This window comes from Gobio gobio (assembly GCF_949357685.1).
Source record: "Gobio gobio genome assembly, chromosome: 9".
In the NCBI taxonomy this organism is placed as follows: Eukaryota; Metazoa; Chordata; class Actinopteri; order Cypriniformes; family Gobionidae; genus Gobio; species Gobio gobio.
The window spans coordinates 14,999,715-15,007,686 of NC_137115.1; positions in this window are offsets into that span (position 1 = coordinate 14,999,715).

Consider the following 7,972-nt stretch of genomic DNA (forward strand, 5'->3'; position numbering starts at 1 on the left):
ACACCTCTTCGCTTCTGACAAGCAGGGCAGATGTAAGTACAGGTCGAGGCTGCTACACGCTGGGCCTAGCACGCCCACAGATGGTATTACCAAGGTGGGTAGATCGAGGTAGAGTGCCACACCATGTGATGTGCTGCTCGAGTGGGCCAATCGCTTCCTTCTCCCCTCTTCCAACAGTGGGACAAGAGATCTAGACAAGGGCGGACACCTGAAAGCACTCAACAGACGTATAAGCATACACAGAGACAGCACATAAGCTCCTTCTACGCAGCAGCCAATTCCAACTTCCCCTCCTTCGATACTCCACACAATATTCACAGCAAGCTCTTACTTCATACAGTTGCAACGCCACCACCAGGTGGGGGAAGGGGTTAATGAGTCACAGTCGGGTGTGTGTATATATAACAGTCGCCCACCGTCACCAATTCACTTCCTCTAATGCAGGGCTTTCTCTTCAGTCTGGTGTGTGATCGCTGACAATATTGGCACAGCACAACACTACAATTCTTCAGGTGTACACACATCAAAAAGACTCACCAACTGCACGCCACACACTCACAGTGAATTAGGGTCAGGATCACCACGTTGGGCTGGGAAATAGGTCCTGGATAGTGGAAAGGGTCGGTGCGGAGGATGACCATATGAAAACGTCGAAACCACGACCTTTCAGCACACTCTTTCCTCTTCTCAACACGTTTCCGGTGACTTCTCAGTGTAAACAATCTCTTCAAGGTAATAATACACATCAACACAATCACTTCAAAAGGAATGTTTCAACCGACTTAACTCTGTGTTTTCTTCAGCCCAGTACTCTGTTTTGACTTCGCCCAGTCTGTAATATCCGCATCAATACGTCCCTCGCCCCGTCTCACCCACAGCGTTTGCCGGAATAAACCTCTCCCTTGCTGTTCTCCGGATGCCTTATTTATACACCTCCTCTTCTCTGAATTGCCCAATCACCAATCGCCATGTTCGTTCGAACACCTGTTCTTAATAAGCCCAAATTTTGGTTGCCTGGAGTTACCGGAACTGGCTGCGTGTTTCATGGACAACGGTCCAGGCGGAACTATTTCCGCCATTTTATGTTCCGCTACATTAAGTCACTCCGTGACAAGTGCCTCATGTGCTTAGCGCACGCTGGAAGGACGGGAAAGAGTTGTTTCCTCGGGCCGGGGGGAGCTCCCAGCACCTTCCCGTCATAAATATCCCTCTCCTGGTCGGTAGCGCTCTGTGGAGCCGGCCACTCAATGTTGAGACGAGCGGCCGCTCGCTCACATACATCCAGGAGGATGGATTGAGGCAAGGCCGCGGGGGCGCCAGCCCTGGGAATACCAGAGGACGGGATGGCCTCCTCGTCCTCTGAAACCCTGAGAATAGGTCTACGAGGAGCAGGAACAACAGGGAACAGAAGCCATCAGACAACGATGGAGATTATAAAGGGAACAAACAAGGCAGGATGATGAGGGAGAACAGGTGGGGCAAATCAATCAATAATCAGGTAACAAGAGGGGTGGGGTCAGGAAAATAGACGAGACATGACATCACACCAAACATGACAAACACAAGCACATGGCTAGCAACACAAATACTAGTCATGTGCTCACACAAAACAAGATTGCTCACACAAAACAAGAAAACAAGAACTCTCCCTTGCTGTTCTCCGGATGCCTTATTTATACACCTCCTCTTCTCTGAATTGCCCAATCACCAATCGCCATGTTCGTTCGCACACCTGTTCTTAATAAGCCCAAATTTTGGTTGCCTGGAGTTACCGGAACTGGCTGCGTGTTTCATGGACAACGGTCCAGGCGGAACTATTTCCGCCATTTTATGTTCCGCTACATTAAGTCACTCCGTGACAAGTGCCTCATGTGCTTAGCGCACGCTGGAAGGACGGGAAAGAGTTGTTTCCTCGGGCCGGGGGGAGCTCCCAGCACCTTCCCGTCATAAATATCCCTCTCCTGGTCGGTAGCGCTCTGTGGAGCCGGCCACTCAATGTTGAGACGAGCGGCCGCTCGCTCACATACATCCAGGAGGATGGATTGAGGCAAGGCCGCGGGGGCGCCAGCCCTGGGAATACCAGAGGACGGGATGGCCTCCTCGTCCTCTGAAACCCTGAGAATAGGTCTACGAGGAGCAGGAACAACAGGGAACAGAAGCCATCAGACAACGATGGAGATTATAAAGGGAACAAACAAGGCAGGATGATGAGGGAGAACAGGTGGGGCAAATCAATCAATAATCAGGTAACAAGAGGGGTGGGGTCAGGAAAATAGACGAGACATGACATCACACCAAACATGACAAACACAAGCACATGGCTAGCAACACAAATACTAGTCATGTGCTCACACAAAACAAGATCAAACCCGGAAGTGTCAGAGCTCTGTCACAAACCAAGAAAATAGTCAAGTCAAGTCAAGTCAACTTTATTTAATTAGCACTTTTTTACAATGCAGATTGTTTCAAAGCAGCTTAATAAATAAAGAATTGTATTCGGCTGTACAGCCGCTCCCGAGAAAACAGCGATGTCATCTAGCTCATTTCAATTATCATACAGTGACAATGTGGGCATTAGATCAGTAATTTAGTTTATATGGTTAATTTAGTTTACTAGTTAGATTTATTTGGATATTTAGTTAAAAATGTTGTGTCCCCAACTGAGCAAGCCATAACAGAAGTGTACTAAACACTTCTAAATACTAAATACCAATACTAAACAGAAGTGACAGAACTCTCACAAAAATGTATATGAATGGTTGGTAACACTTTGCATTGTGTCCACAATCCTATTAGTGTATGTAAGAGTTTCCATGTTACACATATTGTATGTAAACATATTGTTACATGTATGCTCTGTGTTCCCCTTTCATTGTGTTTTTCGTTCAGTCCTGTGACCTAGATCTAGTTATGTCATTCACCTGTGTCTTGTTAACCACTTTCGCTCTGCAGCATATTTAGAATTTTTTTGAGAATTAGGCATATCTGAATTTAAAAGAGCACCATACCCACATACATTGTAGTAAATTGACAAAAATGGTCTAATTTTACAGAAACACTCAAAATGTTAACACAGTGGTGGAATATTGCATATATTATATTGTATTTATTCTCAATTTTATGATAAACATATATAAAAAAGTCATATATATATATTTTTTTAATCTATTTGAAAATCTATATTTTAAATCTGTTTGGTCTATATCTCTTCAGAAAGTTTCTGTTGATTCCACTAGGAGTCAGTAAACAGGGGGAAAAGATTTTTCTTGATATATCCTTTCAAAAAAAAAGTTATTGAGATGAATCTGTCAAAACTATCTAATAACTCCTACTCCTCTGCATTGATTTAAACCTGCCGCTGGGAAATCGAAAAGAAGGCTCCGCCTCCTCAACTTTGTAAAGGGAGATCTTGGACTCTGATTGGTCTAGAAGCATGATCGACATGTCTATAGAGAGCTGAGATACTCAGCTTTTTTGCAAGCGGCAGTCTCCCGCAGTTTCTCTTGAAGCCAATACGGAATTTACATAAACGGCAGTTCATCGACTGGCCACGAGAGACAGGCTCCAGAAGGGAGCAGAATCTCATTGAGCCCCATGTTAAAATGCCCAACTTTACAGCAGAATAAAAAAATTTTACTGTGAGAGGGGTGAATTTTTTTTTTATAACTCATTCGTTTACATTATATAAAGCATTAAAGTTCTGCAGTATTAAGGGCGTAGCTACTTTGAGTGACAGATGGATAGCCATTTATCTGCTGTCTGTTAGTCATCACGTCACCTCAGCTCCGCCTACGTCCCGCCTTTTTGCCCATTTTCTATTATCCGGGAGTGACGCGCGATGACGCGCTGCCACTACATCCATATTTTTTTACAATGCTTTTTTGACGTATGACGCAATACGTGATAACGTCATCAAAAAATTGCGGCTAACAAAGACGATCAAAACTAAGGATAATACCGTAAGAGTATTTGTCTGCATCACAAGTTTTGATCTGGACATTGGTGACATATTACAGTGTGGTTTGGCCATGCATGCTCACAGACATGTGAAAATGGTCTCGTTTTGAAGAAAACGACCTAAGGAACGAGCTGATATAGCGTTTGAGGGTAATAGCTACACAAGGAGGTAGTGATCCGAACAGGAATATGACTCATGTGTTTGCTTGTTCAAAGGAGTAATTTCCATCTTCGTGATTCTTTTGATAATAACGTTACTGTAATGTGTTGGATCGTTGAAATGAGGGTGAGAGCTTTCATTTGATATATGACTTGTCTATTTTTGGTCAGTTTGTGTGATATAAATATGAAATTTAATATTATTCATATGATTTTCAAATTCAGACCTTAATATCTTTTTCTATGTAACATAAATGCAAAAAAAGAGTTTGGGTTATCAAGAAAGCTGAGGTTCTAATCTTTCAAACGTTACCATATATGTCTAGTTTTGTGCTGCACAACTTATAGATTTGTTTAAATGATTATGATGATGCAATATTGGACCTTGTTATATAATCACCTTGTTATCATCTCATTTGCTCTGTGTATTTAACCTTCAGTTCTTCAGTGTTGGTCCGTCTACAGTAATGTTAAGTTTTTGTTATTAAAGTTCCTGTTTCCAGTTCTTCCTTGTCTTCGTGAGCTTTCATCACCACATTACGTAACACATAGGCTACAGTGGTAAAGTGTGTCTGAACTGTTCATAATAATAAAATAACCATAATAATGGATTTGAGACAGGGGTTCTAGGAATGAATCGGTGGCCATTCATCTGGATTTAGGTCAGACTGTCCGGTTTTGAAATACCATGACCAGCCTTGAGCCAGATGAATGAATATATAAATAGGCTATTCATTTGTGTTAATATTAAGATAATAAAGTTAAGATCAGGAGACATACATCTTAGACAAAACAGTGTAAATATTTATTGGTTTTGTTTTTTTGCCATTGAAAATAGTTTCAAAAAATGCAGAAACCTTGCATCTTTGAATGAATTTGGAGAGTCAATGATTCAATGATTTTGAACAAATCTGTGAAATGAATGATTCAGTGACTCACAGTGAGTTGTCGCTACATATTTATGGTTTTAGTTTCATATTTCAACATTTCATATTTCTATATTCATTTTATTTTATATTTAAAACATTAAACTCATAACATTATCCATGCAATTCTAATTACAGTGAAAATGCATTTATGATTTTTTTTTAACACTTTACAATACGGGTGCATTAATATGCATTTATTCATGCTTAACTAATGCACAGATAATCATGAGTTAATGTATGACTCATGAAGAACTAAACCATTTATTAATGATGACTGCATCAGCAACTAATGAACATTCTATATGAGTAATAGATTAAGTAATGATTAAATTGTTATTAGTTAAATGTGTCACAATGTATTAATTCCCTCATAGAATATTATATGAACTAATAGTGTAAATTCATGTGTTAATTACCACAACGGGTCGAAGCCATGCATTTCAACTTCCAGTTTCCAGTCTGCTTTAATTAATCATTAGCTAATGATTTGCAAATGTATAGTTATGTTATGACTTTACTTGTTGAGGCACATGATTGTTAACTAATTCAAAACCAATAACCACGATGACATATTTCTTAATAATTAGTGAATTGGCATGTGCCTCAACAAGTAAAGTCATAACGTAATTATTTAATTAAATTAAAGCAGATTCAATTTAAATAAATTAAAGCTGACAACTGGAAGTTAAAGTACATAGCTTTGACCATTGTGGTAACTAATATATGAATTTACATTATTAGTTAATATAATATGTTATTAGGGAATTAAAGGGGTCATGGACTGGCTTTTAACATTTTTTAAAAGGTCAACTTATGACGTTTGCATGGTTTTTAAATTCAAAAACATCATAATGAATAAGTAATAGGCTATTTTCTGCCCTGGTTTTGAGGCTCTCTCAAGAAACGCTTGGTTTTTATGGCCGTGCCGCACTGAAGACTTGGAAGTAAATGCCCACGGCTAGGATTGGATAAGATTTGCATATTGAATGAGCTCCAGCTCCCTTCAGTACATGTGGGAATTGTTTTGAAAGCGCCTGGAGAAACGTTCACAGGGCTCGCAAAATGTCTTTACCAAACAAGCACAATGATTCAACTCTCATCCACCCGCGATTGATTGGAATGTTATTTTTTTTATTAACGGTACTTGGCCGGCCCCATCAGTGAATATAACCGCGAACCGTACACACACACGCGCACACACTATTAAGATAGCCTGTCGGCAGGTAGGCCCGTAGGCCCATTTGGTAGCCCGTCTGAAAAACACATTGTCACGTTACGCAGAGAAACTGAGGTGAGGACTCATTTGCGGGAGAAGGTGGATTTATTATAAAACAAGACATAAACACAAAACAAAAGCCCACGGGGGGAAAAACACACAATCAGAAATAACAATTACATACTAAAAACAAACCAACAGTGATCACGGGGAAACGTAGACAATACAAGACAATACAACGATCTGACAAAGACTGCAAACACACAGGGACTTATAAAAGGGACAAATCAAGCAGATAATGAGGGAGCGGGGTCAGGACAATAGACAATAATAAAGGATTCTCCAGCCTGTGACAGCGTGCTAAGGTATGTTCAGTTAAACACGTAGCGTTCCTCATAATCAATACGATCTGTAACAATGCAATACTATCACATATAAAAAAACATGTTTTACTCACATAAGTGTGTTGCACTGTTCCTGTCGGATCCAATATAGAAGGCACAGCATTGTGTTTTAATCTCAATGTCTTGTTTACAAATGATTCCGCAGTTAAATGAAGCGAACAAACGCGCAATGTCTTATGCACGTGAGCTGGAACCGGCATGTTTATTGCTCGGTAGCTCGATCCGTTTAGCTCCACGATTCGGTGGGCGGGCTTGAGGCGGCGTTTCAGCATCCGATGATGTCAAGGGTCGACATATTCTAAGATTGAGCGTTTTCTGGGCCTGGTGTCAATAAAAGCTTTTCTTTGACTAACAATGAAGTTTTCAGCTCCGAAACTTACAGGATAGTTGATTTCTCAATTCATCACCCCTTTAATACATGATAACACATTTCATTAATTCATATATTATTTAATCTATTGATCATGTAGAATGTTCATTAGTTGCTGATGCAGTCATCAGTAATAAATGGTTTAGTCCTTCATAAGTCACACATGATTATCTGTGCATTAGTTAAGCATTATTTGATGAATATTAGTGCACCCGTATTGTAAAGAGTAACACTTTACAATAAAGTTGTATTAGTTAACATTAGTCAATGCATTAGTTAACATGAACTGACAATGAACAACACCTCTGTTCAGCATTAGTTCATCTTTGTTAACGTAGTTAAAAAAAAATACAGCTGTTCATGGTTTGTTCATGTTACTTCACAGTGCATTAACTAATGTTAACAAGATTTTAATAATGCATTAGTAAATGTTGAAATTAACATGAACAAAGATAAATAAATGCTTTATAAGTGCAGTTCATTATTAGTTCATGTTAACTAATGAACCTTTTTGTAAAGTGTTACCAGGAAAGCAAAAGTTCAGTAATACCTCACAGCATTGGGTGCATTGAGTTTAAGCCAGTGACCCCAAGTATGCTTTTTATCTAAGCTAGCACCATCAATAAAAATTGCCCCTTTTTGTAGCCCGTAGAATGACTGAAGGTCATGCCACAGATGTCTTATATCTCTTAAAGTCTTTGATGTCTTCATGAAAACGCAGAGATGAGTTAGGCACAGCTGAGAGTTCGAGTGTCATGATAATGTTTTGGAAACTGAAATGGCAAGGACACGAGGACCACACAAGGTTACGCTGAGTTTTTATTTTGACTTTTGAATTATCCTGATCCAACCCCATGCAACCACGCCGATATAAAAGTGTATGTCTGCAGATCTGCTGCTTTAGACTTGAAGAGGCTGTAATTCCCCATCTGTTCTT